The sequence below is a fragment of the Drosophila arizonae genome, chromosome 4, assembly GCF_054131065.1.
Source record: "Drosophila arizonae isolate 15081-1271.41 chromosome 4, UAZ_ARI_1.0, whole genome shotgun sequence".
Taxonomy (NCBI): Eukaryota; Metazoa; Arthropoda; class Insecta; order Diptera; family Drosophilidae; genus Drosophila; species Drosophila arizonae.
The window spans coordinates 24,770,949-24,785,380 of NC_142924.1; the positions used below are offsets into that span (position 1 = coordinate 24,770,949).

At 46.1% G+C, this 14,432-nt stretch overlaps 1 protein-coding gene across 6 annotated transcripts in view; it reads left to right on the forward strand.

Annotated features, from left to right (window-relative positions):
- Tet (Ten-Eleven Translocation (TET) family protein) overlaps positions 1–14,432 on the forward strand; it is a 126,406-nt gene that overhangs the window by 63,991 nt on the left and 47,983 nt on the right. The gene's annotated exons all lie outside the window — the stretch shown is intronic.

The following is a 14,432-nucleotide window of genomic DNA, read 5'->3' on the forward strand; positions in this document are numbered from 1 at the left end:
GACTACGGCGACAGCGGCGACGGCGGCGACGTCAGCGTCAACCGCAGCGTAGCCGCCGCCGACGTTGTCAGAGACAGAGCAATAGAGCGAGAGAGGGTGAGTGATAGACAGAGAAAAAGGGAGTAAGAGAGACAGTCAGAATGAGAACGAGAGAGAGTGAGAGAGAGGGAGCGAGAGCGAGTGAACGAGAGCGAGCCCAAGTGCCTGTAAAACATTTGATGTAATAAAATAACGTATACGCCAGCGAGTCGCAGAATGAGACGACCAAGACGCAGACGGAGACGGAGGCGGCGACGGAGACAGCGATGTGGATGGAGAGGACAGCAAACCCACCCTTGCCAATGACGATGGCAAAGCCGAGCTACACACACACACACACGCACACGCACACAGCCGTACACACATGTATACATATACAATAAGAGCAATTTAAGCCGCAGGAATGCGAAGGACGTGCAAGACGCGTCCAGGACGTCCATAGGGCATGGGTCCATAGAGCCACAGCCACAGAGCCGGAACAGGAAGGAAGGAAGCAAAGCGAAGCGAAGCGAAATAAAAGGCCAAAAAGGGGCGCTGCCACACCAGCAACAACAACCACAACAACAACAACAAAAACAACAGCAGCAGCAGCAATTGATAAAAAACAACAACAGAAATCGAAGGAAAATTGAGCGCAAAACAAAATTTCACAGCATACGCAAAGGCGCTGGCCAGGAGCTGATCGACAGAAGGGGCTGAATGGGGGAGGGACAACAGGAGGAGGTGGTGGGGGTGGTGGTGTTGGGAGTAAATGTAATAATTATTGCGCGCCATGAAAATCAATGGCGTCTGCAAATTGCTGACAAAACGGAAGTGCCGCACAGGACAGAGCGCAGCGATTCGTGCGAAAATTGCCCAAAACTGACAACGAAGAAGCTGAGCAGGACGACGGACGAGGGACGAAGGACGAAGGACGACAAGTCGACGACGACGAAGCTCGATGTCGTTGGAGCCGAGAACGCAACGCCATCGCCGTGGCCCGCTGTCAGAATGGCGCAACAAAAGCGCAAAATCAGGAAAAAGAATATCAAGCACAAAGCAAAAGTAGCAAAAATTGAGCGCAAACTCGCTGCGAGAAGGCGGCGACTGCAGAAAGCGGAAGTAATGCCCAGCCCCAAGCAGAAGGCAGCGCACATAACGCACAAGCCGATGAAAGTAAATGCAAGAGAGGCAATGAGCACGTGTGTGTGTGTATGTGTCTGTGAGTGTGACTCTGTATGTGTGTGTGTCATTGTTGTTGTTGCTGTTGCTGTTGCTGTGTGCGCGTTCGCACAACATTTTGCTACCCTTGGCGAACGTGCGACTGCCTCACTCCCCACCCGGCCCTGCCCACCCGCCCAAAAAGCGAACGAAGCGACGCGAGCCACGTCTGAGGCATATCGATTTTTGTTGTTGTTGTTGTTGCTGTTGCTGTTTTTCTGTGGCTCGGGCTGGGCCTGTGACTCGCATGTCCTGGCGCGTTGTCCTGGGCGCGTCACAGGCCCTTTGGGCCACATGACTTCTGTGTGCCAGAGGCGGCGGCTTTCAACATTCGTCGCTGCTATTTTTAGCCCTAACTTCCAATGTCAATGAACCAGTGTGCGTTGCGTGTCCCTCGCTCTAATCAAGATGCCAATGGCTCATCACGGCACAACCTTCCTCATCATCGTCCATCGCATCATCATCGTCGTCATCATCATCGTCATAAACAGCAATTGTTGCAGTCAATTACGGACTGAAACTTTCGCCAACAACAGCTGAAACTTGAGATGGGCAATTAGAATAGGTGTCAGAGCCGCCAGCTGCTTCCTTTTCCTTTTCGAGGCAGGCAACTGCTGCACTTCGTCACCTAGTCGGTGAGCTGGCGGGGGAGGCGGGGCAGGGAATCCAAGAAATTGCGTAACACACAAAATGAAAGGTGGCAGGCAAAAAAGAAAAAGCAAAAAAAAGCTGACAACAAAAAAAAAAACATTCGACCCGAAGGCGAAAGAATTGTTGCAGAACTTTGGGCCGCCGCGCGTACATCAAGTGAAACTTTAGCATGAAACGGAGCAGAGCAGCAGAATCTTAAATACACTGAGCGAAACTTTAAACTGTTCTTTAATTACCCTATGTGGGAAATATGGAGTTGTATAAATATAGAATTGCTTCAGAAGCTACTACTGATTGAGTGATTGACGAGTTGACAGACTGATTGACAGATTAAGCCACTGATTGACTGGCAAATTGGCTGACTATTTGATTGACCGCTGACTGATGGACTGATTGACTAAATAAGTGGATATCTGACTGACTGATCCACTGATTGCGGAGTTAACTTTTAACCAGCTGAATAAACGATTGAATAGGATTGAAGGACTAGTTGATTAATAGCAAATAGCTATTGGGCTGATTATAAAGACAGATTTAGTGACTGACTGATTGGCTTACTGGCTGACTGAATAATTGATTAAGTGATTGATTGACTGGCAGACTGAGAAGCTGAATAAAATACTAATTGAATGATTGACTAGGATTGAAGTAGTGCTTAACTAAATAAGTGGATAACTGACTGAAGTAACCAAACGATGGACTGATTTTAATGACCGATTAAATAATTATGACTATAGTCAATAAATATTGATCCTCATTCATATGAATATCAAGAATTATCGACTACTTGCTTTGCTCACTCTTGTCTCATCCTCTGCCTGTATCTCTATCTATCTCTCGGATGTGACACGGTGATTTCGGCCAGTGTACGAGTGAGGACAAACTGTTAACAGTGAATGGGGAAAGCACTCAGCACCGAGAACTCAGCACTCGGAGCACGCCGAGCGGCGCGTGCGAAAGTAAAACGTTGCTAAAAGGCTGGCACAAAGGAATTGCCAGCTCGCTGACTACCCACTGCGTCTGCTGGGGCGTCGGCTTGGCTCCGGCCCGGGTCTGGGTCTGGGTCTAGATATCTGTGTCTGTGCCACTGTCTGGAGCTTGACTGCCAGCTGCGCTTCCTGGTGTGTGCCACAGCAGCAGCAGCAGCAGCAGGAGCAGCAGCAAAGGCTCCAAGCTTTCCTCTGACTAGCAAAACTGTATCACGCTTTCCCTTGTTGCTGCCAGACAAGGTTGTGTATGTGTGTGTGCGTGTGTGAGTGTCTGAAGGTTGACATTATGAACTTGAAAGTCGTATTACGCTGGCAAATGGTGGGGCAGCAAGCGCGACTCACATTTTTATGAATGAATGCATGGCACACGCTAGCAGCAACTGCTGCTGCTGCTGCTGCTGCTGTTGCTACTGCTGTTGCTGATGTTGCTGCTGTTGCTGTTGGCACACGTTGGTCCGTGCTCGCATTACATTTTATTTGCAGGGCTTCCCCCAAGTGGGCAGCGCGGCAAAGTCAACGTCTGACACGTTGCCTGGGCAACAGTTCAGCAACAACAACAACAACAACAGCTGGAACAGCAAAACAAAAACGAAACACAAAATCCAAACGCCATTTTTGCGTGCATACTTTCTAGGCTAGGGAGCCAAAGAGACTGCCTCTCGGAGAGCACCCAAGGGGGAGTGGGCCATGGAGTGGGGGCTTAAACCGTTTCGGTTTCCGTTTGCCACTTTTTTACGCTTTTTTGTTTTGCTTTACGGCCCGTGCCGGGCATCAACAAATGTCAGCTGTTCCACGACGTCGGCGTCATTACGCATGCAACAACACCAACAACAACAACAATAACAACTACATCAACAGCCGCAGCAGCAGCAGCAGCAGCAACTGCCACAAAAACCCATAAAACGAGGTCAAAACTATCCACAAACAAAAATTGCCAACCAGTTGCCGGCGCCTCCGTCGCTGTCGTCATCGTCGCCGTCGCCATTGCCGTTGCCGTCGCCGTTGGCCGTTGAATTTACAAAACAAAGCACCTGCCGATTGATTTCGCGTGCAGCGTGGCACCGGCGTCAATGAATGAACTCACACACACACACACACAGGGACATTCAAATACACCCTCATACACACACGCACACACATACACATAGGCTCACCCTCTGCACACGCTCTGCTCGCTGCATTTTGCGTTTTTTGCACACATTACTCATACGCCTCGTGCGACGCAGCAAAACAAAAAATATAGAAAACCAAAACTAACAGCACTCGAAAGGCCTGTCCCTAGAGATGTCCACGCACTGTTCATTCCACGTACAACGTGCCCCGAACGTGACCTAAACTAAAGGAAAAACGATTTGATTTTTCTAGATATAAATAATACACATAAATTTTGAATGTATAAAATATAAATATTATATTAAATATTCATTTTGATTTATTAATTTAACATTTTTAAACTTAAAAAATTATTGGTATAATTTACTAAACCAAATCAATTATTATTATTATTTTTAAATATTAATATTGAGTCAACACAAAAATCAATATTTATTAACGTACATTCATATACACATAGATTTTTATTCATTTCATTAAGGTAATTCAAAAATTAAAATATTCAATTTTAAATACCGTATAAATTCAAATATGAATATATATAAATAAATTAATGCAAAAAGTAAATATATTTGACTTTCAAATATGAAATGAATATTATAGAATATAATGTGTACGTACAATCTATTAAATATAAATACTATATATGCATAAATATTTAATATTATATACTATTCATCTACCATGAATACAGCGAGTATTTAAGCTTTACTACATCATCAGGGCACACATCTGGCAACGCCGTTAGGGTCAGGCTCTACTATAACCACTTGAGAATTTTATGAGTTCAGCGTTGAGAGCATCCCCGATAGAGAACATTACTCTAAAAAAAAAGAGAGTGGGCATTTTCCTTAATATACTTATTAGTAATAGAGCTAATAACTCTCTCCCTCTCTGTCTCCGCCTCTCTCCCCCTATCTATCTGTCTTCCTGTGCATCCTCTCGAAAACTTTCTCTGGACTTTGCCTATCGCGTGCCTGATATCTGCCTGGCGAGCAGTGCCTGGTGTACGGCTCGTGACTTTGATTGGCCATCTCTAATTGAGTGTTGCATGCCACTAGGATGCAGCTCGCCGGGCAGTGCGAGCACGAATCCTCTGGCGTTGGCCAGTTGCCGCAGTCCGTGTGCGCCATTTCACGACATTTGCACTTTTATTTTCAGTTTCAATTCGTTTTTTTCGTCGAGTTTTTTTTTTTTTTTTTGCTCTGCACGCGCCGCGTAATTTGAATTTTTATGCAACAGCAACAACAAGGAGCATGCCACAAAAGTTTGTCGACCTATATAAACGTTGGATTCTGGTAGCTGTCAGCCACCCGTTAGCTCCCCGCCCCCTGCGCTTTCCCTCGCTCCCTCTCTGTGGGATACGTGTAATGCAAGTTCAAAGCAACAACAACAACAACAACAACAAGTGCAACTATTTTTAACGTCACGTACTTCGCAGTCGTAGTCGCAATGCAACAACCTGTTGTACAGCAACAGCAGTCCTGCAGCCAGGCGCAATATTTGTTGTATTTTTTGCAGCTCCGTTTTTTGCGGCCCGTTTTTGTTAGGTGAATCTGGCTGGAGCGCCAACTTCAGGCAGCCAGCAGTGAAAGTCTTTTCCAAAGGCAGTTGGCAACGCAACTTTTAATTGCCAGACAATTGAATGGGTATTGAAGAAGGTGCCGCTACAAAACTACCCCCAGCCCTGCAGCAGGAGCAGCATGAGCAGCAGCAAAGTGAGAAGTTGAGGAAGAGGCGAAACAAGAGGAATTTGAAGAAGGTGCGGCCGCGCAGGTTCAGGCTGGGGGGTGAAGGAGATTAGAAGGTGTTCCCCGCCCACGTTGCTTTCGGGGTGGCTAAGCTGCCGCTGCCTCTGCTGCTGCTGCTGCTGCTGCGGCTGGACGGGGTGGTGCATGGGCGTAGGGGGTTGGTGGTGCTTTCAGTGTGCTATCTGCAGAGAGACTTTCGGGTGGCGCCTTTAACAAACGATAGCAATTTAGAAAGATGCCAGAGGTATGCAAATTTATTGCCGGAAACGTAATTTACAAAATACGCTGCAGGCAATGGACGCCTCTGCTTCAGCCTCAGCCTCAGCCAAAGCCAACGTCAACGTCGACGACGACACGACTACAGCGACAGCGACTGCGGCGTCGACAGCGAGTGCGTTATTTGCTTTTGTTTTCCTTATTTGTTCTTCGCTCTGCTTTGCAGTTTGGCAAGCATTTCTGCGGTGCATAAAACTGTCGGTTTAAGAGTCATGATAAATGCTGTGAGGGGTGTCAGCAGTCAAATGTCAACTTTGGCCAGCTTTGATTAGAGCCTTGAAACAGATACGGCTGCCCAAAGACAGCAGCCAGAATCACTTCTGACAACGGCAGCGAAACAACAACAAACGGGTTGAAGGGTGAGCTTACAACGTTTTTACATTACACAAACAATCAATGCAGCGCCTGCGCAGAGCGCAAGAGAGAGCAGTCGCAAAGAGACAGGGAAAGAGAGTGAGTGAGAGACAGCAAACGCATGTGTGTGAGTGTGGATGAGGTGAGAGCGCTGCAGTGTGAAGTTGGATGTGGGCAGACATATGCAAGCGCAGCCCCCAAATACCAAATTAACAACAACAAGCAGCACACAAAATTAGTAAAAATAGCAAAATTGGCAACCGCAAGAGACGCATTAGTTAAAGAAGCAGCAGCTGAATAAGAAAACGTCCCAAAAGAAATTTCGTTAAAGCGAACTGCACAAATATTGCAGGCAGCTTATGCAAAATGAGCCGCAGCAGCAGAAACAACAACAGACGAGACAACAAAGAAATGAGAAGCGCTGCTGCTGCCGCCGTTGCTGTTGTCGTCGCTGCTGAGGCATGTGAGAAGGAAAAGAGCCAAAAGGCAAAACGCAGAAAGAACGCCAACGCCAAAGTGCAGCGACGACTGCGGCGACAGCGAAGGCAGCCAAGAAAGTTCACGAGTGTGTGAGTGAGCTCACATGTATTTACAGACACATATGTATGCGTGTATGTGTGTGTGTGCATTTGCGTCGGCGGCTGAGGGAAATATTTTGTATAGATATGCTCCCCCGCCCTGCCCTGGCGTAGTGTGCTCTCTTCTCAAGCGATTCCATTTCCATTTCGTCTTTGCATTTGCATTTGCATTTCCAATGCCTTCGCCGCCTGTACTTTCCGCCTTTTGGCATTTTGTGGCGGCTGTTCGCGAAATGCGCGCAACAACAGACGAAACAAAGTGCAAGACGCACATGAGAATAATTGAATTTTATTACATTGTTTGGAGAGGCGCACACACACGCATGCATAAGCGCACACACACACATATGCAGCGCTGTCTCCCCAATACGTGTGTGTGTGCGTGAGCGCAGCAACCACCAAGGCTATGCTGCAGCAGCGGCAACAACAGTAACAACAACAACGGCGACAGCGACGTCAATGCGCGGCAGCAGCGAGCGCCTCCAAGACCAAGAGAATAATGACCCCAAGGCTTCGCTGCTGCTCTCGTTGTTGTTGCTGTTGCTGCTATAGCTCTGCTCGCTGCTTTTATTGACTGCTACTTTATACGAGGAGAGCGCGCGCTCTGCTCAGCATCTGAGAGTGTATTGGTGCTATTGCCATTGCTGTTGCAGTTTTGTTGACGATTGTCGCCGAAGAAGAGCAAGAAGCAGAAGAAGCCGGCATATGCTGCGGCTGCGGCTGCGACAGCGACAGAGACTGCGATTGCCCCCCTTGCACTCCTCGCACTCTTTGCATTCATTGTTCATTCCTCTTTGCTCCCGCTGCTGGTATTCGCATCTCCAGCTCCAGATCTGAAAAGAGGTCGATGGTGGGTGTTGCTAGCTGAAGACTTGTCGTTGGCGGCTGGTGGAAGGGGCAGAGGTGCTTAGAACAACGCTGCTAAAATGGAAACTACAAGAATTAAACTTATGATGGTTGCAGCTGCAGTAGCAAAAGACAACAAAGCGAATTTGCGCAAAAAATAAACAAATGGTAAAAAATAAAAGCAAAATAAATAACTAGACAACAGCTGCGCCGCACGCTGATGATTTTGCCAGCCGTCGTCGATGCTGCTGCCACTACTTGGTCTTCTTCTGCTTCTGCTCTGAGTTTCATGAAAATTATAAAAGCATTTTGCCTTCTCTTCGTCTTCCTCTTTCAATTGCTTTTGCTTTGCTTTTTGTTTTTGACGTTCGCTCTAAATGGTAAATGGCAAAAAGAAAAAAAAAAAAACAAAAGGAAATGGCAAAGCAACTTTGCAAAATAATAATAATAATAAAAATAACGTTGCAAAGGAAATAAGCAGAAACTCGCACACACACAGGCACACACGCACACATACGCACACACAAACAAAAGCAAAGCAAAGAATATAATAAAACAAAATTGAAAATTGTAATGAAGCCACTTTTTCCACCTCTCCACGCTGTGTGCGAAACTCTCCCACGTGCATGTGCGTGCGTCTGTGTGTGTGTGTGTGTGTGTGTGTGAGGGGGCGGAAATTGGTTGGTTGACTAGTTGCGGGCAGGGGCGGGGCTGACGGGACTCGCTTAATGGGTGGCATGAAATATTGCCGGCTGAAGTTTTGCAAATGAGTTGCGTAGCAAGAGAAAATAGTAAAAACAAAAACAGACACACAACACACACGTACACGCACACATGCATAGATAGCCTGTTGTGACAAGAATGAAAATCTTTCGAGACGTCCAATAAATGCAGCTGTTGAAGTCAGTCATTAATCTCACATCAATCCAGCAATGCGTCAGTTTGGCGATCCAATTGGAAATACTAGACTGGGCCCATCTTAAATCCGTCCAATCAATTAAATTGGATTACATCAATTCATTTGGCTATGGAATCACTAAAATAAGAACAAATTGGAACCATTTAGTGTCCAATTGGAAATCAAATATAGTTATGGGAATTTACGATTCCAATGACTGAAATTTCTACAAAAAATCATGTTGAGAAACCATTTGTCATTTTTTTGCACATTTATCATTTTTGTCATTTTTTAGCATAATTTGTAGCTTTCATTATTATCGGCGAATGAAGAGCCGCATCGAGATCAATTATCGGTTAAGTCGATAAACTTATGTTAGTATTCAGTAAGCAAACGAACGGACAAGTTGAGCGTACCAGCAATTGGCTGTTATAGTTCATATTAAATAAAGAAATGTTTAATTATTCATCATAAATTTGGTCCTTCGAGCCGGAGCCGTTGGGCATTGCTACTGAATGCTCACTTGGAGTTGTTGGAAACAGCACGCACTATTGGAAAAGTGACGTGTTTTGTCTTGTCGTGTTTTTGCTGCTGGAGACGCAGCAATTGCAAATTCTTGGAATTACGTATCGATATTTGGCATCATACGTAATACGCAGTGCGCACTATTGGAAAAGTGACGTGTTTTGTCTTGTCGTGTTTTTTGCTGCTGAAGACGCAGCAATTGCAAATTCTTGGAATTACGTATCGATATTTGGCATCATACGTAATACGCAGTACGCACTATTGGAAAATTGCGGTGATTTGTTTTAATGGTTTGTTCGGCTGCTAGAGACGCAGCAATTTCATTACATTAATTTTATACCTGGCTATTTTGGACAACTTGGATTGACTGCTGGCAACGCAGCACGCTACAATGGAAAATCTACGTACTTTACTGGGAGCCAGAGGTAGATTGAAGGCAACAATTACCCGTATTTCTGGATATGCGGAGCATCCACCTGAGGGCTGCACCTTCTACGATATTGATACAAAATTGGACACGCTGGTTCAAGTTTGGAAGCAGTTTGTCAACCTTGGTGACGAACTTTATAAATATGAAGATGTGCAGGGATATGTGGATCCATCAAGTGACAACAATGTATATGAGGAGCGCTTTGAACGAGCTTGTGCTCTTCTTAAGACACTGCACGCAGAGTACAAACCCCACAAACTGGAAGAAGCCAATACCACATCTAATGTGCTTGGGGAAGTAGATAATTCGCCCATCCAAGGCATTTTACAACAAATACAGCAACAGTCTCATATACAAATACAACAATTACAGCAACAGTCTCAGATGCAAATGCAACAAATGCAGCAGATGCAAATGGAGACTATGGAGGCCTTAATGCAACGACTGCTACCACAGCATGTGGATAACGAGTCACCGTCAGGCTCACAGCATGGCGCAGGACCATCTGTAAAGGATTGGGAACTGCCACGGATTCATATCACACCATTTGATGGAGATTATAAGGAATGGCACGCATTTAAGGGTCTATTCGACAGTGCCGTTCACAGCAAGACAACGTTGACGAATATCCAGAAGTATCATCACTTAAAATCTTGTTTAAAAGGAGAAGCTGCGAAACTTATTCAGCATCTGCCCTTAGCCGATGCCAACTATGAAATAGCTTGGAATTCATTAGTTGATCGGTACGAGAAGCCTCGCTATTTGGTAAACGTGTTGTTGGATACATTTACTGGACTGCCCAAGGTTGCGGATCAAAACCCAGCATCGCTTCGATCGCTAACAAACGAAGCTGGTACCGTAATTCGGGCATTAGACGCCTCTGGACAAACGGATCGGGATTGTTGGCTGATTTACTTGCTCATTGCAAAGGTTGATGACACCACACGTCGTGAATGGTATGAAAGGAGTCAAGATATAGCGAATCCTACGATAACGCAGTTGCTCAAGTTCCTGGATGCACGTTGTGATCGACTGGAGCTCAGTCAATCTGCAACTACGACAAGCAGCAAGCCTAGACAGGACAGAGGTACCAGGAACGCACATGCGCTACTCGCCACTTCAGAGCGCTGTGCAAAGTGCAACAAAGAACACGCATTGATGGCATGTACACAATTTTTGGATTTATCTATTCAGCAGCGATATGCCTTTGCAAAATCCAAGCACATGTGCTTTAATTGTTTGAGACTTGGCCATGGAGTGAGCGCTTGCACATCGAAGTCATCTTGTAAGCATTGCAAGCGCCGACATCACTCACTCTTGCACTTCGACCAACGTAACACTAAGGACAAAGGTGACCCACAGCAACATCAGCAGGATGATTCAAATGAGGCATCAGGTGCTAGCACAGTAGTAGCACTGACGAACGCCGTTAATACTTCAAAAGGTGGCAAGGGTGCAAATATGAGAAGTACATTGCCAACGGCACAGGTGTATGTGCGCAATTCTCGAGGACAAGACGTTGTTTGCCGCATATTATTGGACTGTGGCTCGGAGTTGTCCTACGTTTCGGAACGGTGTATCCAGACATTGGGTCTGGCCCGTTCACACTCTCGCATCTCTATATCTGGAATCTCATCAATCAAGGCAGAAACAACAAGAGGGCTCTGTTCACTACACATCAAGTCGCGAGTGTCAGATGCATCTCTTGTGGTCAAGGCACACGTGCTTGGAAACATTACTTCGACACTGATGAGAGAAACTATAAATGCAGCAGACCTCTCTATGTTTAGCGGCCATACCCTCGCAGACGCCGCATTTAATACCAACGCTTCAATCGACATTTTGCTTGGCAACGATCACATTTGGACGGTTCTTACTGGAGATAAGTTGTGTAATCTCCAGGGGAAGACAATTGCTATTGATTCAATATTTGGATGGATCATCACATCAGTGGCAGGAGCGTGTACAACTACAACTACGTCACTCCTAGCTACCATGGACATCAACACACTGTTGCAACGGTTTTGGGAACTGGAAGAACTTCCATCGTGCACGTCTGCCAATAAAGAAGATGAGTTAGTGGAGACTCATTTCATCCAAACGCACTCCCGTAATGCCGAAGGGAGATACATCGTCGAGCTACCATTCAAGCAAGGAAACCCAGAGTTTGCAGACACCTATCATGGAGCCAAGTCTCGCTTCTTGGCGGTTGAGCGTCGTTTAATGAGGGATGCAGCTTTACGATCGAAGTATGTGCAATTCATGAGGGAGTACATACAACTGGATCACATGAAGGAGGTAGATGCAGAAGAAGACGCCACTTCGAAGAAGGTTTTCTACATGCCGCACCATCCGGTGCTAGGTGCAAAGCTGCGTGTGGTATTTGATGGCTCATTTCAAGACCAAGATGGTCGGTCTCTAAACGATGCGCTTCATATTGGTCCATGTATACAACGCAACCTGTTTAACGTATGCATGAGGTTTCGAATGCACAAGTTTGTATTTTCGGCTGATATTGTGAAGATGTTTAGACAAATTTTGGTTGCACCTAAACATCAGGACTTTCAACGAATATTATGGAGAGAACATCCATCAGCACCATTGAAACACTTCAAACTCTGCACAGTTACATACGGGACTGCGTCTGCGCCATTCCTCGCAGTCCGGGTGTTAGAACAACTTGCCAAGGACCACGAGCATGAGTTTCCTAGAGCAGCTAATATATTACTGGAGGATTTCTATGTGGACGATGTATTAACAGGAGCCATGACAGAGGAAGAACTTATTGACATTCAAACTGAGCTGGTTGCACTCATGTCACGTGCGCAATTGGAATTGGGAAAATGGATCTCAAATAGCACACGACTATGCACCGCGCAAGGTGATAGAGTCAACATGTCAACAGCAACATCAAAGGTATTAGGACTACATTGGGATCCTGGAGAAGACAACCTTGCATACAACATCGTATTATCGGAAACTGCAAGCTGTACAAAGCGACAAGTGCTATCCGATGTAGCACACATTTTTGATCCGCTGGGCATTTTGGCACCAGTGGTAGTCCAATTCAAGATTCTACTGCAAGAACTCTGGTTGCTTGATTTGGATTGGGACTCTGAACTTCCGATGAAACAGGCGCACTCTTGGCAGATGTATCGCAAGGACATTTCGTCGCTACAACAACTAAAGATACCTCGCTTCATAGACAGTCACATGGATCACATCGAGTTACATGCATTCTCAGACGCTTCGCTTAAGGCTTACTCTGCAGTCGTCTACAGCAGAGTTGAGTATAGTGACGGCTCTATAGGAGTATATCTTGTTGCTGCTAAGACTCGCATCGCACCTTTAAAACTAGCAACGCTGCCACGCCTCGAACTGTGTGGAGCTCTACTCCTGACTAGACTTGTTAAGTCAATTCAAGCTAGTTTGGGCAAGAAGGAAGTGAAGGTATATGCATGGTGCGATTCTACAATCGTATTGTCCTGGCTGTCAAATCAACCCTGTAAATTGAAGATGTTCGTAGCCAATCGTACGGCAGAAATACTCGAGACAATCCCACGGGACGCTTGGAGGCATGTGAGTACCAAGGAAAATCCTGCAGATTGTGCATCCCGAGGAATGCTCGCCGGTGACCTTCTTAAATTTGACTTATGGTGGAAGGGACCGTCCTGGCTACATGATTCCCAGGAGTGTTTGGAGATGCTTCGACGATCAAAATTCTGCTGTTCCATCGTGCCGCCAGCAGCAGAAGCGGAATTCAAGGCCAATATTCTGACGGCAACGGAGGACATGGCATCGTCCCCCTTTGATGCTTTACTTACTAGAGTATCATCATGGCTGCGACTGATTCGAATCATTGCATACGTCCGGCGCTTTGTACATCGCGTCCGATCAAGAAACTCACTTCATTCAGCAGCCTTGACATTCCATGAAATTGACGCAGCACGAAAGTTTTGTCTAGGGCAAGCACAAAACGCATTTGATGTTGATCGGCAGCGCTTGTTGAAGAAGCAACCGCTGCAGCACCGTTCCAAGTTGAGCAAGCTAGCTCCATTTGTTGACCAGGATGGACTTATTCGAGTTGGAGGACGCTTAGAAAACTCTTACCTATCTAGAGATGCCAAACACCCAATTGTACTACCGAACCATCATCGACTAGTTGAGCTGTTACTGAAGCATGAGCATCAGTTCAACCTTCATCCTGGAGTTTCGGCAATGTTTGCTATAATTCGTCAGAAGTACTGGATACTTGGATCCAGAAACCTCATCCGACGAATCACGCATGGATGTCTAAACTGTTTCAAGCAGCGTCATCATACTACACAACAGCTCATGGCTAACTTACCTGCCACTCGCGTGCGGCAGGCCTTTACATTCGAACACACTGGAGTCGATTATGCTGGACCTATCTTGCTAAAGGTACACAAGGGACGCAACCCACGTAAAGAGAAGGGCTACATTTGTCTCTTTGTATGCATGGTGACATCAGCACTTCATCTAGAATTGGCAACTGACCTAAGCACAGACACCTTTCTGGCAGCCCTCAGACGTTTTATGGCCCGCCGTGGGAAGCCTGCCGAAGTGTACAGCGACAATGGACGTAACTTCGTCGGTGCTAAGCGCACATTAAATGAGATGTCACAACTACATACTTCACGCGAGCATAATGAAGTGGTAGCGAGGAAATTGGCGGAGCAAAGCATCAAGTGGAATTTCATCCCACCATATACTCCACATTGGGGTGGAAAATGGGAATCTGCTGTACGTTCCGTGAAGCTA